Consider the following 15,458-nt stretch of genomic DNA (forward strand, 5'->3'; position numbering starts at 1 on the left):
TTGACTAGAGACTGGCCCACCATTATAGGAAAAATCATAAAGCCTTTGAATGAAAACAAACACTGTTGTGACAGTGATGTTCACTGTTCTGATGGTATATATGCATCAATCTATCAATCGTTTGTCGTAAGATTCAGATAATTATTTTTTAAAAGCGAGACACTTTAAATGAGAATAAGAAAGAAAAGTATTTCTTTGTGCCCCCCTTTCCCTTTTAATGCCCTACATGGACCCCTGGCAACACTTTGCTAGACCCGCCCCTGCACAGTTACCAGCTGTCAGCTACCTAAAAAAGGATCCTGGTGTTATTTGTCTCTCAGAAACAGTTCATAACTTCCCTTCAACTCATTCATGTCACCTAAAAGGTAAACCTGTTTCTCCATCACCTGCTCAGCTCTGATGATTCAGTAAGGACATCTCCTGGTTTCATCTTCATGTTTCCCTCTCACCAGATAACCAAACCATATCATGACCAGCAGCTTTTTTGCAGCTGTGGCTCCAGCAAACATCAGCTGATACTAGAAATTAATATTAAATAAATTCTAACAACAGCTGATCAAGCTTAAACGTGCTGCTGTTGTTTAGCGCCACATCCGCTGGTTTCCTCTTTCTGGCACAAAGTGAGCGATAAACAAACAAGAGAGAAAAGCTGATCATTGATCAGTTTTCATGATTGAAGTAGAAACGGGAGAGGGTATGGAACTCCAAAGTGTTCAAAATTAAATAAATAAATAGGTCAAGATGAAATAAATAACTATGTGAATAAATAAGACACAGATATGTAATGTGAGAATGATATTGTGAAATAATGGAACACATTTTGAAAAAAATGCTCATTATTGTGAAATATATTGCATACTGCTATATAAATTTACTTATTATTGTGAAATATTATTTCATGGTCATTATTTTTCACAATAACAGAGATTATTCCTGAGGCATTTTATTTATTTCCAGCCGTTTTTAGTCCAAAATGACCTTTTTTCAAAGTCAGTCTTTATTTCAAAATCCCGTTTTTCCCGATGGTCTATTTATTTCATAATGCGACTTTTCAGCAGAATGACTTTGTCTGTCAATCAAGAAAGACAGGGCGGAGCCAGTTGTGTGATTGGTTGCTCCTTTACTCAGACATATAGCACATTGTCGATTTAGGTTTAATGGTGCAATGCATCTCCTATGCAGCTGTCTGTCAATCAATGTAAGTGGGCTGGACCTTTGCACCTATTGGCTTATCGTTTACCATCGACTAGTTTTCCTGGATAGCGGCTCCGCGGACGGCTACTGCAGCTAGCAACAGCGTGCTAGGTCAAAAGTCACGGAGGATGGCGGACTGGTGTGAACTTCAGCCAGTTCTGCTCATTTAAGCAAATCAGATAGAGAGGGATCATTTACCTGTAGATACTGTTTTGAGTCGTTTAGATGTTTCTGAAATGCTTGGGATGATAATTGCTCTTCAAGATGTTCGCATCGATGACAGCATTGTCAAAGGTTTAAGATCAAATCAGCACCGTGTTCGTTTGGAATACGCCGAGGAAGAACAGTCTTCAAATGTTGGCCGTCCACGTCTAGAAATCCCGGTGCAGCACTCAGGACTTTAGTGCTGTCCGGGATAACCGTCGGGGTAATTGCCGATACGTTTTCTGTGTCTCCGAGCACAATTAGGAGGAAAATGACGGAGGATGGTCTAAGGTAAGTTTATGCTGTAATTGAGCACCTGTGTGATTCTGTACACAGCATTGTTTAGGTGTTGACCTTAATTATGACGTTTGACAATGAATTATTATCGCTTACTTTTTTTTGTTACTGTCTAAACTAAGTGGGGCAGCTACGGCTAAAGCTATCGGCGCCATCTCGGCGTTGAGACACGTTTAGCAGTGTTAGCTGTTAGTGTGTTAACTCGGAGACTGGGGTCAGTGGAGCCTGTAGGAACCTTTTACACAGAGAGTAGACCCACCAGCTTTCCACAGTCTACTTACTTATCACATCTTGTTAGACAACAGGGTCATTAGTGCTTTAAATAGTACATAGTTGAATGTTTCATTGCTGTTTGCAGTTGATTGTTCTCTGATAACGCATAACAAGGTTGATGTTAAATAGCGAGTTTATTGAAATGGTTTTGTCTATTTCAGCAGCATTATAGATATACTTTCTCTGGTGTCTTCGGTAAAGCTAAAACAAGAATACATTTACATCCTTGGTTCTTTCAGCATTAATTGGAAAACTTTGAGATTTGCTGTGCGCCTCCCAAGCCATTCTCTTTTATCCCACCTGTCAGGTATAGATGGCAATACTTTAAACAAAGTTAAATTTGTTATACCTGAAGAGAACCAATCCTGACCTAGAATGGGTGAATGAATAATTAGTTGGTAGCCAATGCCTAAGCAACTCACATAGGCCCTGGCAGACTCAATAAGTCCATCTAGGAACAGCTGCAGGAAACACCTCTTCAGTTTAGATTTAAAACATGTGCATGCTCTTTCAGGTTGATGAGGATTATGGTGTGGACTGGACAGGACAACATAATCGCTGCCCATCAAATGAGATCACCATTCCTGAGATTCAGCTCCCAGATGCACTGAATGAACAAGACCCTGCTGTGCTACCAATACTTCAAAATCACTTGTAGAAAGACATTATTACATTTAATCAGTTTCTATGTCAGGAGGATTTTTTTTTTTTTTTTAATTTCTACAGCTTTGTAGCTAATACTGACTCAAAACAGCATAACCAATTTCATTTTCAACAAAACAGTGAGTGGCTATAAAACAGGATTTGTTTTATACAGCTGTCACTTTAATGATATTCATTTCTTGGTTGGATATACAGTACATGTCAACTCTGAGCAGATTTAATACAATGAACACAGAGTAGTGTAACATCTTAATTCAAATAATTTTTTCTAGAAATTTTTTTTGTATCAGTAGCGAGTATAAACAAAACATATTGTGTAATTTATAATGTACAGTGAACAACTGATTTTGATATCTGAACTCTTCATCAGTTTATATTAAAAAAGCCATAAATGCACACCTGTACTCTGTATTTTTCACTGTCAAGTGTATTAAAAAGAACTAGAACTCACTAGATTGTCCGTTTCTTTGAACACCAAGTACAGTAATGTGATGCAAGAAAGAAGAAATGGTCTAATTTTACCATGTGGTTATGGAATCAATCGTAAACCAGACCAAAACCTGAGTCAGTAGAGTTGAGACACACCTGAATGTCCATTAGAAATGACTCATAGGTACAGTAGTGTGCAGGAAGACGTAGTACTTCAAAACCGGTGGAAGACTTTGGAAGATTGCTGTTGACCACTTCCACAGTCATTTCTCGGCAAGACTTCCCATCCTGTCCAAAACTTGATGAGGGCTTTTTGTTGTGCACAAGATGCTGCAACAGAAGATTGTTTTAAACTATAATGACATCCTATATTCATTATTTTGAATCTTTTATGGAGAAATACCATAAAAGATGACCACTTACATACAGGGCACCAGACATTTTTGCCCCACTCAAATTGCTGTTGTAGCTTTTATAGATATTTTTATGTTAACAAAGCTAAAAGTAGTCTACATACAATTCTAGTGCAACTGATAATGCCACCACTCTTATGTATTGCATGGAGCAAATAACAAAACAAAATTATACTATAGCGTAGAGCTGGGCGATAGAACGATAACGATATGTATTGCGAAATAACTTTTTCTCAATAGAAAAATTAAACTATTGCGATAGACCTCACCGCTCTTGTCCTTTTTATAAAAAAATAAATAAAAATAAATATCGTGATATGAAAAAATCTCATATCGCCCAGCTCTACTATAGTGTACTTTGTTAATGACCCAAGATCACTGGACTGTATGTAATTTACCAAAGTATAATCAGAGAAAACCAATGGCAAAATACCTATCGCAGCAGACTTACCATTTTCAATGAAGGACCGAAGGTAACCTGCCACTCTGCATTTATCCTCGGGAGCATTCCTCTTCTTCCTCATCTTCATCTTCTGTGGCAGGCCACAGTCATTTTATAGCTTTACTTATCTTGTAGTCTTAAGAGCATCAGCAACATTAGGTGTATTTTTATTAAATGTAACCCAGCTGTTCAACTAACCCACGCATACAAAACAGTATATTGGTGTTTTGTGTCAACAATTAATGTTCATCCTTCATAAATTAACCAAATAGCTTTACTATTCAGATGTTAAAAGATGTGACCTGACCTTACCTCACAACAGGGAGCAGTCTCTGATTCCCTTGGTAAGAAAGGAGGAATGATGTCTGATCTTTCTGTCAGAAGCGGCCATACCATGGTTTCCTTAAGCCCTTTCCTCAGCTGCTTGACTTGACGACTTGTTTGTGTTATGACCTACAACGGTGAGACCAAACCAAAACTGAAGTTGGAGTCTGTAAAGTGACACACACTTTAAATGTTAAATATTTAAAGAACATCCACTGTACTAGTAAAAGCATTTTCAAATTATACCCACTTACAAAATCACTACGTTGAACTAAAATTGCTTTCTTTTCTTTCACATAGATTACTTGTCTTCCATATTAGCACAGAAGATAAGCCACTTTAAAACAGTCATGAATAACTATTACCTACAACAATGTAAATAGTAATACAGACATTAACCCAGAAGACAATTATTTTCTCTTACCTAATTTATAGAATTCTTTGCTATGATAAAAAACAGTATTAAAAAAAATCTGTGACTAAACTGATTAAAAAGCTCATTTTTGCCAGACAGACTAACCAAGCAATAATAACATATCGTTACTTACCCTAAACAGCGTTTCGTGGAGTGGAGCTAGCTGTGATAGCGTTAGCATTTGCTAACGTTAACACTGTGCGGTTGTGATGAGAACTTGGACCAGGGACCACTTCATCTCCAGTACACTGCTGCAATACGCAGACTGAGGTGAAGACGTTCAATCTAAGCGGTTAGCAAGTTCTCTGAGTAACTCAGAAACGGACTTGTTTCCTGCAGCCATGCCCTTCACAAGAATTGATACACCTGTAACGTTATTCGCGCCCAGTGTTTTGCATTTGTCGGTGCCTTAAGTTTATTTTGAGCTGCATACTGCCGCCAGCTGCATAGGAGATGCATTGCACCATTAAACCTAAATCGACAATTCATGTGCTATCCGGTTGTTCAGTGATGACGCGACGAATCCTACTTCCGGGTCTAAAGTAGTCTGCGTTTAATATGGCTTTTGTGTTGTTAACATGTTTAATGTTATGTATTTTCTTCTATTTGATCTCAAAAAGCTCCTAAAACAGTCAGTGATCACTGTTGAGCTCCCTCGGCTTTTATTACCGCTAATCATTTATTTAAGCTCAGTTTTTAAAACCTTACGATGTAACTACAGCCCAGCCCATGCAGCAGTATATGAATGACTAACCTCGTATTGTGGATGGATTATCTCAGTTGTTCTCCTGGCTGAAGTTTGGTCCTTTTACAGCATCCTGCCATGCGATTACATTTGTTCCTGACCACCGAGAACACTCACATTAACTTTTATCGAGTGGAAAAAAAGTTAGCTTGTTTATATTATGCTAACATAGCTGTGTCGCTAGCGGTCACGTAGCACATCATTATATACCAGCTAGCCCAACTTCAGTAACCCTACAAACTTTAGTTTTCTGTCTTCATTTATGCTGGAAGTGATAGCAGAGCTGTACGTTTTAATTTGTTTCCAAAACCCCGCAGTCAGGACATGCTATATTGTATTTAGATAGAAGCTAGCGAGCTAACTCCCTGCTAACTTCTAACTCCGTTAAATGTCATAAATTCCGTTTTCATGGATGCCTGGATGTTAAACTCAATTGTTACACCTGGTAGAGCAGAACGCTGATCATTTTATTAAAGATGAAATACTTTAGACAGTTTTTCAACTCTCAGTAATGCCATAGTGATCGTTTGATATATGGACCTGCAGCGGAGTTTAGACCCAGACACGGCTAGTGACGTCAGACTGAACAACCGGATTACTTATGTCTGAGTAAAGGAGCAACCAATCATACAACTGGCTCCGCCCTGTCTTTCTTGATTGACAGACAAAGTCATTCTGCTGAAAAGTCGCATTATGAAATAAATAGACCATCGGGAAAAACGGGATTTTGAAATAAAGACTGACTTTGAAAAAAGGTCATTTTGGAATATAAACGGCTGGAAATAAATAAAATGCCTCAGGAATAATCTCTGTTATTGTGAAAAATAATGACCATGAAATAATATTTCACAATAATAAGAAAATATATATAGCAGAATGTAATATGTTTCACAATAATGAGCATTGTTTTCAAAATGTGTTCCATTATTTCACAATATCATTCTCACATTACATATCTGTGTCTTATTTATTCACATAGTTATTTATTTCATCTTGACCTATTTATTTATTTAATTTTGAACACTTTGGAGTTCCATAAGAGGGAGGGGGAGAGGATGAGAGAAGAAGAGGCAGCTGTGCAGCGTAAACACAGAATAACTCCAGCTTTGTGCCTTTTTCATTGTAGCTGAATTACGGGACAAACTGTTCCTTTTCACCTCAATAAGAAACGCGTAATATTTTCTCTGAATACCAGAAGGGACGGTTGGCAACTCTAATAACTTATGAACAAAATAAAGTTCAACATCATTAGCTTCATAGCACCCACCCAGCTGTATAGAAACTCCGTCATGCTAGCTAGCACGCAGTACGGAAAAAGTCAGAATAACGAAAATAAACTCCACCTAAACTTGGTTCATATCTGACCCAGAGAGACTGCAGGTCATAACTTCTTACCTGAAGTTCAGTTCACACTTGGACCGGCGGCCGCCTCGGGTCTCTTTTCCTTCTGCCTCCCCTTTCCTTCATCCACCTGCGGGCCTCCACCACTTGCTAATGTTACTGAATCTGTGGAAGCTCCGCGATAGCCACCACACGAAGTAACGAGTAACGACCCTATCTAAATCACAGTAACGAGTAACGCGTTCCTGATTTTAGCATAATAACTAGTTACCGTGCTCGTTACCACAATAATAACGTAGTTACTGTAACGCGTTACTTAATAACGCGTTAGTCCCAACACTGGTTATAACAGAAAATCTGTCGCTTGCTCGCTCTCTCTCTCCGTCTTTCACTCACACAGACACACCACCACCATCAACTTTGCTAAATTGCTAATGAAAAACATTGATCAGGCAGCTGTGATTGAGCAGCAGTGTAAATGCAACTATTTTCACGGTTGTTGTGGTCGTGATAATTTTGTGATGCCACATCGAAAAGGCTCGGATGAGCTTTCCAAAGTTCTACAAGTTGTGCCTCCATCGCTTGTGTCCAGATCACACGCTGCACAGCCGTGCTGCTCCATCTTTTTCACAGACGTTTACGTGTTTGCGCGTGAGCAGTGTGAGCAGCTGCGGTGACACCCTCACGAGCGATTGATGATCGGGAGCTGGTCGTGAGGTGTTAATCGCTTCTCGTTACCCCACGTATACTACACGATGCACGATGAAGGCCAAAATCGGGCCGATCGCCAAATCGGTCGCACGACTCAAAAATCGGCTCAAAATGGGCCAAAAATCGCACAGTGTAAGCCCAGCATTAGAGCAGCAATGTTTGATCACTCAGAGAAAGAAAAAAAAAAGGCTGCAAAAGTACAGGGAGGAATGGGAAAAGGAAAACACCTGGCTGGAAAAGTGCACGATAACACCTATAAAGCGTACTGCACTGTGTGCCGGCGCACTTTTTCCATAGGCATGCTTCTAATGGTGGGCACATGAAGAACATGAGGGGCGTGAAAGCTCGGGGAACCCTTAACCAATTTTTTGTCCACCAGGCCACGGCAGAAGCAGATATGGTATGTAAACACTGGTTTGTTTTTTTTTAAACCCTCTGGTTAAGGTTAATATGGGCATGTGCAGTGAATATCAGCGCTATGTGGCCAGAACTGTGATAATATAATTTATTTTGTGTAATAAACAACTGCAAGGATAGATGATTACAACAAATAGATGACTAATACATAAAAGTAATACATAGATGAATAATGATGATGAGTTAAGATGCGTAATCATGGGAACAAGCGGGTTTACAAACAGGAGCAGCTGATTAGCGTTAGAAAAGCTGAAATAATACCTCAACTGAAGCCAATTGTACTAAATGCACTACATGTGCACTGTTACAAGAATGTTTTTCGTTCTATTGCATTCTATTAATTTATATAATTTTAAGTTAAGCGGGACAGAGTTCTTTTAAAGAAAGATTTACTTATATTCTCAAAAGCTAAGCATGACAGGCTTCTGTTTAAGAGAGAGTCCTGTTTTATTGTATTAATGTTGTCATTTTGAGCTAAAAATAAATGGCTAAATGATCATTTGTTTCCCATATGGTCATATCACAAAGAACATGCATCTGCTTAAATCAAATTCAAGTCAAATGATTAAAAAATAATTTCACACACAAAAAAAGAGCTACCACACTGGGAAGGGTGAAGACAACTGGGTTGCCCGGCCCTGGCCACGAGGTGTCCCTTATTTATTTTTCAGGGAGTAGGCAACCCTAATGTTGTATGTTCTGTATGTATGTTCTGACTGTGGGATTTACAAAACAAATTAAGACATACAGCTCTGTTATCACTTCTGACATAAATGAAGACAGGAAAATAAACAGCAGTGACGTTTGTAGGGTAACTGAAGTTTGGCTAGCTGGTATATAACGATGTGCTACGTGATCACTAGCGACACAGCTATGTTAGCATAACATAAACACAGTGAAATTGGAGGATGAACGCTAACTTTTTTTCCACTCGATAAAAGTTAATGTGAGGGTTCCCGATGGTTAGGGACAAATGCAATCGCATGGCAGGATGCTGTAAACGGACCGATCTTCAGTCAGGAGAACAACTGAGATAATCCATCCACAATACAAGGTTAGTCATTAATAAAGTGCTGCATGGGCTGAGCTGTACTTATATTTTAAGGTTTTAAAAACTGAGCTTTAAAATGAATAGAGGTAATAAAACCTGAGAGAGGCCGACAGTGATCACTGACTGTTTGTAGGGGCTTGTTGGATTAAATAGAAGAAGATACAACGCATCAAAACATGTTAAGCACACAACAGCCTTATTAAATGCTGAGTACTTTGGGCCCGAAAGCAGGATTCATCACGTCATCACTTAAAGACGGGATTGGTTCTCTCCTGGTACTCGAGCTTCCTCCCACAATCCAAAGACATGCACATTAAATTAACTAGTGATTCTAAATTGGCCATAGGTGGTTGTCCTGTCCATCACAGGCTTGGATTGGTGTATCCACCTTTTACGCTAAAACAGGTGGGATAGGCTCCACTTGCCCTGCCAACCTGAACTGGACCAGCGGAAGAACTGAATGGGGGATAGTTAGTAATTACATGCCATCTCTTTCTGATAATAAAGCACTTAACTTTGATAACTAATCGAAAATCATGTATCTGTTGCCATCTACATGGACAGAAAATTTAATTATTACATTTATACTTGGGAACCTTACTGTTGTATAGGAATATAATCAGAATACAACTGGCAGCCAGCTGTGTTCAGTGACAAAGACTCATTCAGACTGAAGGCAAAATGTTGGCAGTCATCTGCATTTATAAGTTAGACAGCAATTATTTGCAAGCTGTCAACAAGCAAGTCAAATTGTAACTATTTTGGTTGCCTCTCATTAGGCGACCTGTGCACTTGCCTTGCGATTAAAAGTGGTTGTGAGCATGCAACATCCTCGAGCTCTGGGCAACTATTAAATCACCACAAGTTGCAATCAGTCGCAGAATGTGAAATAAATTCAGTGCAATCACCAACCAGTTAAGCCGATGTTATCTAAAAATGGCGATGCATGAAATCGGCCCTCTTCTTCATGTATTCCCAGACTGTTTTAGTTTATTTAATAAAAAGTTATTTGGTGTCCCTGTATCAACACGACATCGTACAACATTGTCACATAAAATATATGTGACCCAACCCCATTATTTACATAGTCGGTCTTATGATGCATTAAACACAAGAATTTACACTAAGTAACAAACACCCCCAGGGGACAATTGTAACAGTGGCACTAAAAATATTAGAATAAAAACATGCTTTAAAGTAAACATGTAATCATGTGTTTTCTCTTAATGTATATACTGTTAGTTTAAATTCTTTTAGATATCTGGCATCAAGTTGTGTGCTTTTTTTAAATTTTGTTTTTATAGAAGCTTTTTAGTTCAGATGAGTCTTATGCAATCACCTACAGGTATATATGTCATCAGACTTTCTATCAAAGTTGTTTCAACTCAAATAGATTTTATACTATAAAGTATTCAGTGATCAGCTGCTTTATTTTAATGGACGCATTTGAGATAACACAGCTTTCTTTCTAAAATGTTAGTAGAGTACAAGGTGCTTACATTGTGCCCATGTGGCTCAGGGGTAATTGCAGCCCTGTGTTACCACAGCAGATCTACCATCCCAGATCAAATCTTGTATGTTACCTAGCAACAGACTATATTTGGATAAGTTGCTCAAGTTATTGTTTAACCAAGAACCTAAAGATTAACTTGCTGCAGTCACCTTTAACTTTCGACAGCAGAAGAAAAATACTGTGTATTCAAAAATTAGATTTTATACCTCAGTGTAGTTTTTTTGTCTTTCTTTCTTTTTTGTTCAAAACTTCTGCCATAGTAAAATGAGCCTGCGGCAGAGACACACAGACTGAGAATCCTGCCGAGCATGTGCAGGTATAATTTCATCTTGTTTCTGCTTGGAGAGGGAATTGCTCCAGGTCTTTCCTAATATGAAATCAAAATTAGAGGCACTTTTATTGTGTTGAAAGTATTCTTCAAACATTAAGGCTTTTAGCAATTCTGGCTTCAAAATAAGCATTAGCTTCCCATTGTAGTAAAGCTATGTAGAGCTTCCGAAATATTTGCACTTATAGCAAAATATATTTAAGCTCTGGCTCAGTTCTAGCATGAGAAAAGGGTGCACAATTTATAATGCTGAAGACTGCGCATGGGTTTCAGTGCTTCACTGAGTTTTCATCCATCACTGAAACGAAAAATCAAAGAATCTGAATCATATAATGGGTCCCAGGAGTTATCACAGATGGCACTATCTGAATAAAGTAGTTTACAGTTCCTACTGTATGTGTTTCTTCTCATGGCCGCTGCGTTTGGTCTCAGTTAATAAAGTTGTTTCATTGGTGTTATTGAGTCTCCTACATGTTTCTCTGCGGCACAAAGCAGCAGACGTCCCAGTTACAAACATGCCCGGTGTCAGGGGAAATCACAGGCCCTTGCCAAGTAACAGGGAAACTAATTAATATCTAAATTAAGAATTAAGGGTTGTTTGCAGAATTTAAGTGCGCCTGCATAATTCCAGCTTGCATTTATGACTGTGGGAGCAACATGGGCTTAGAGACCTTCTGGAGCTTAAACACACTTAACAACACACATACACACAGGCACCAGTGTGGACACTGTACACTCATGTGAGCGCACATACTTATACCAAATAAAGCTGCAATAAATTTCACATGAACATTCATAAATAGTGTATTATGTTGCACGCCTGGTAAAAAACAGCATCCCCCCGTGGGACTGCTGCTGTGGAGAACAGTCAGATTGTATTCACAGCCCATGAATCAGCCACTGACAAATTCATTTTATATTCATATTATTCAAAACTCAACTCCTGCTTGAAGTGTGTTTTTGAGAACAATACTTATTTGTCTTTTGGTTGTAAGTTGCTGTTTTCACTTTATTTAGTGGAACCAGGAGAAAAAAACTAGCATAGCTATCTAAAGTTCACTTTTTTAACATCACTGGTTAACTATGCAAGTTAAAGGTAAAATAAAACACGATGTGTCTTTGATATTATCTGTTTTAAATGATGATTGTAGGTATATCTTTTAAAAACAAGGACACAGTAGCTCTTTTTAGCCCTCTTTTACTATTTATGCTAAGCTAAGCTAAGCTAAGCTAACTGCCCCCTGAATGTAGCCATACACGTATTAGAAAGGTTTCAGCTTTCTAATACGTGCTTAACAATTCAAAAATAATTATATTTTTTTAAACTAATTTTGACTACAAAATGCATCATTAGATTTGCAACCTTGCAACTTCAACATTCAACCTGATCAAGGTAACGGCGATTTGGTAATTTGTTTGCACAAAGCCACGCTTCAGAGAAATGCATTTCTGATTAAAGGTTATATAAATCTAGTATAAAAATATTAAAATGTGGCAGTTTAGCTGAACTCTACTTTAACAACATGTCATTTTGGATAATGTTTTGTTTATTTTTTTCTAAAGTAAGGATAGTAACTATATGCCAAGGCTTTCTTCTCAACTAACCCACTGATCAGTTTTATAAAGCTGACAAATAGCCCCAAATCTCCAAACTGGGGAGCAGCAAGCAGCAGGGATGATCTGCAGAGGATATAAATGTCTGAACTGAAGTTCACTGGTTGAGAGAATAAACAGGTACAGTAAATCATTGCTTCCACAGTGCATCGGTGTAGACAAACAGACCTGGGAGTTACGATGCTTCCATGTTTTCTGTTTTTGGAAAACAGTATGTGAGCTTTACACCTCAGAGACTTCACCTCTTTCTGGCATTTCTCCTATGAGCTACAGACTGAGTGACTGATAGAACTTAGCAGGTACTGCTTCAAAATGTGAACTGTGCCAGATGGGTATACTTACAAGTTATTTTTTGGGTTTAGTGATGGAAACCAAGGACATCTGTGCCATGTCCTGGTAGCATGTTATGTGTTTTCAGTCCTTTTTCTTTTCCCTCTCAAACTTTTCTACCATCTTTATTTTTATTTCATCACAACTTATATCATATACATGTTACGTTCTTTTTTCTTTCTTTTTTTTACATATATAACGCTAGTTAACAACAGTCATCTCATTTCATATAGTTAAGTAAAGATCCTGCAGTGAAGAATCTGATGATTCGTTACAAGCAGGTGCTTGTGAGAAGACCTCTCTTTTAACAGGAACCAGCCATCTGCTTGGTGAGTGAGAGCAAAGGATCACAGAGAGACAACTAAACAACAAACAGGACAAAACACAAACAGAGACAAAAGTAGACAAAAGTTAACAAAATAAAATGTGGCATATAAACGCATGGGGAAGGAAAAGAGATGAGTGCAAAAGAAATGTTCATGGCATCAGAATCCTTCAGCAGTTTTAGACGATAGTATGGTACAGTAATTCATGACACTGTTTCCATGTTTATCATGTATATTGGTCAGTCTGTTTATGTCATGAAATTCAAGGTTGCAGGATCCAAATGCAGATTCAGGACTCAAAGGGACAACATTTTATCTTAAAGATGTCATAATCCCATATCATTCCAAATGAGCCCTTTGCTCTTAGAATCCTGGTTTACTTGTGGTTCCTGAAATATTTAAAAGTAGAATGAGAGGCAGAGCCTTCAGCTTTCAGGCTGCTCGTCTGTAGAAGAGCCTGACCCTGAATCCTCTCTTTGTAACACTGCAATAGGCCTAGACTGCTGGGAGTTTCCCAAGATGCTGTGTTTCTTGTTCACTCCCCTTTTTCACTCACTATGTGTTTATACACCACTCTGCATCTTATCATTAGTTATTAATTTCCATCTCTCTTGTACAGAGTTTCTTTTGTCCTGTCTTCTTACCATCATCCCCAACCAGTCGCAGCAGATGGCTGCCCCTCCCTGAGCCTGGTTCTTCGGTTTTTTTTCCCTTAAAAGTTGTTAAAAGAGTTTAAAGTTGGAGTTTTTCCTTCCCACTGTTGCTAAGTGCTTGCTCAGATGTGGTCATTTGATTGTTGCTCTTGTCTTCACCTTACAATATAAAAGCACCTTGAGGTCATAAACTGGTAGTTCCTGTCCAAAGAAGGCAGCAAACAAAAGGTAGTCCAAGAATATAATGTTGATTTCCACAAGGCAAAAGCAGACGATCTGACAAAAACTGAAATGCAGACAAGGCTGTTTATACACATGAAGGCAATCAGGAATTGGGTACAGGAGAGTAATGAGATGCAGATGTAGACAATAAATAAATAAAACTAAACACATCCCACCAAAGACACATCTCATTTTGATAGAAATCATCTTCAGATATTTCAGCAATCTAAAGATTTTAAGTGTTTATGCTCAAAATATTTTCAGCATAACAGCTCAACAAGCAAGATGCACAAAATATCTAGTAAAATATTCGTAGCATAGTGTAATACATATTACACATTTTACTTGCGTTACTGTTTTGTAAGACATAACAGTGCTATTGTTGACTAAATGAATGTGATTTCAGTTGCACAATTTATGTTTGTCAAATCCTTTTATGGTCATGCTGAAATGATTCATTCTGTGTGGATCATGAGTGCCTGTTAAAATGTTCATGGCAATGCATCCGGTGCTGCTGAGACATTTCAGTTTGGACCAACGTGGTGGAGCAAACAACCAACTGGCCAGCGCTGTCACCCCTCGTGCCATACTGCTCGAGCTAAAAATAGGTTTGCAATAGAGGATAGTGTCTCATTCTCTCTCTAAAAGTGGCAAAGCTGATTCACTATATCTATGCAAATAAAGTAAATTTAGTGGCAAACACATGGTGCAAAGAAAGCCTGGGCATGCACACACACACACACACGCACACGTAGCATTAAAGGTGTTTGACTTCTCTACATCCCCGTGGGTAGATGAATCATCTTTCATGGTCTGGGGGTTTCTAACTTCAAATGTCCCAGCAATTGTGTTGTTGCTGCTTGAGTGACTAAATCCTTCAACAGTATTAGGGTGCTTTCTCAAAATATGCCATTTGCATGCAAACCCCTTCCTTTGTTTTATCAGGTTTTCCATACACAACAGCAATGGGAGCCCAGCACGTATTAAAACTGCAAACTGAGGCAGAGAAAGCTACAGTTCATCTACTGCTGGAGTAAATCTGTGAGCGTTTATTTGCCTGTCTTCTCTCTCAGGAGATAAGCATACCTGTGGAATTAAAGTCTACAAAACACAGGAAGAGGCACTTTTTTTTATTCCTCCAAAAAGGAATTAATCTGGATCATGGCCAAAATGTTTGGATGGGTGGATATCAGCCACAGAAGCAGACTAGGCATGTATTATGAACTTCTTTTTTTTTTTTTTTGCTTATTCCAAAGGAATTGAAGACTCATTAAGATAACATATACCCCGGGACACTGAGGTAGGCAAGGATGAAATATGATGCTTTTTTTTAGATCTTTATTGGGCTCCCAGCATCCAAATCGTTGCATTTATTAAATTCGACTGTGCTTTCACAGCAGAAGCCGTCTCTGGTTCCCCAGTGGATTGTAAGACACAGCAAACAAGCCTGTAAAATATGTTAATTGCACATGTTTTAGGCCTTGTATGAAAGGTATAGTATTGCTGTTTTGTGAGAAGAAAAAGCAACGTTTGAAATGTTCGATGGGTGAATT

The 15,458-nt window shown here is 38.5% G+C and overlaps 1 protein-coding gene and 2 long non-coding RNA genes across 6 annotated transcripts in view; 1 reads left to right on the top strand and 2 right to left on the bottom strand.

Annotated features, from left to right (window-relative positions):
* The window catches only part of gpr158b (G protein-coupled receptor 158b), a 97,060-nt gene that overhangs the window by 53,217 nt on the left and 28,385 nt on the right, over positions 1 to 15,458 (bottom strand). The window lies entirely within an intron of this gene.
* Positions 1,253 to 3,081, top strand: LOC113009918 (uncharacterized). The gene is made up of 2 exons (XR_003270263.2): positions 1,253 to 1,689; positions 2,483 to 3,081. It is a non-coding gene; the product is annotated as an uncharacterized LOC113009918 (long non-coding RNA).
* LOC145422042 (uncharacterized) lies at positions 2,772 to 5,634 on the bottom strand. 4 transcript variants are annotated; one of them, XR_013903422.1, is made up of 4 exons: positions 4,788 to 5,634; positions 4,228 to 4,368; positions 3,925 to 4,006; positions 2,772 to 3,390 (listed from the first exon to the last, which is right to left on the bottom strand). It is a non-coding gene; the product is annotated as an uncharacterized LOC145422042 (long non-coding RNA). The 4 variants fall into 4 exon arrangements; XR_013903420.1 differs by lacking the exon at positions 4,788 to 5,634 and having other exon boundaries at positions 3,925 to 4,051; positions 4,228 to 4,756; XR_013903419.1 differs by lacking the exon at positions 4,788 to 5,634 and having other exon boundaries at positions 4,228 to 4,745.

The sequence above is a fragment of the Astatotilapia calliptera genome, chromosome 18, assembly GCF_964374335.1.
Source record: "Astatotilapia calliptera chromosome 18, fAstCal68.1, whole genome shotgun sequence".
Classification (NCBI taxonomy): Eukaryota; Metazoa; Chordata; class Actinopteri; order Cichliformes; family Cichlidae; genus Astatotilapia; species Astatotilapia calliptera.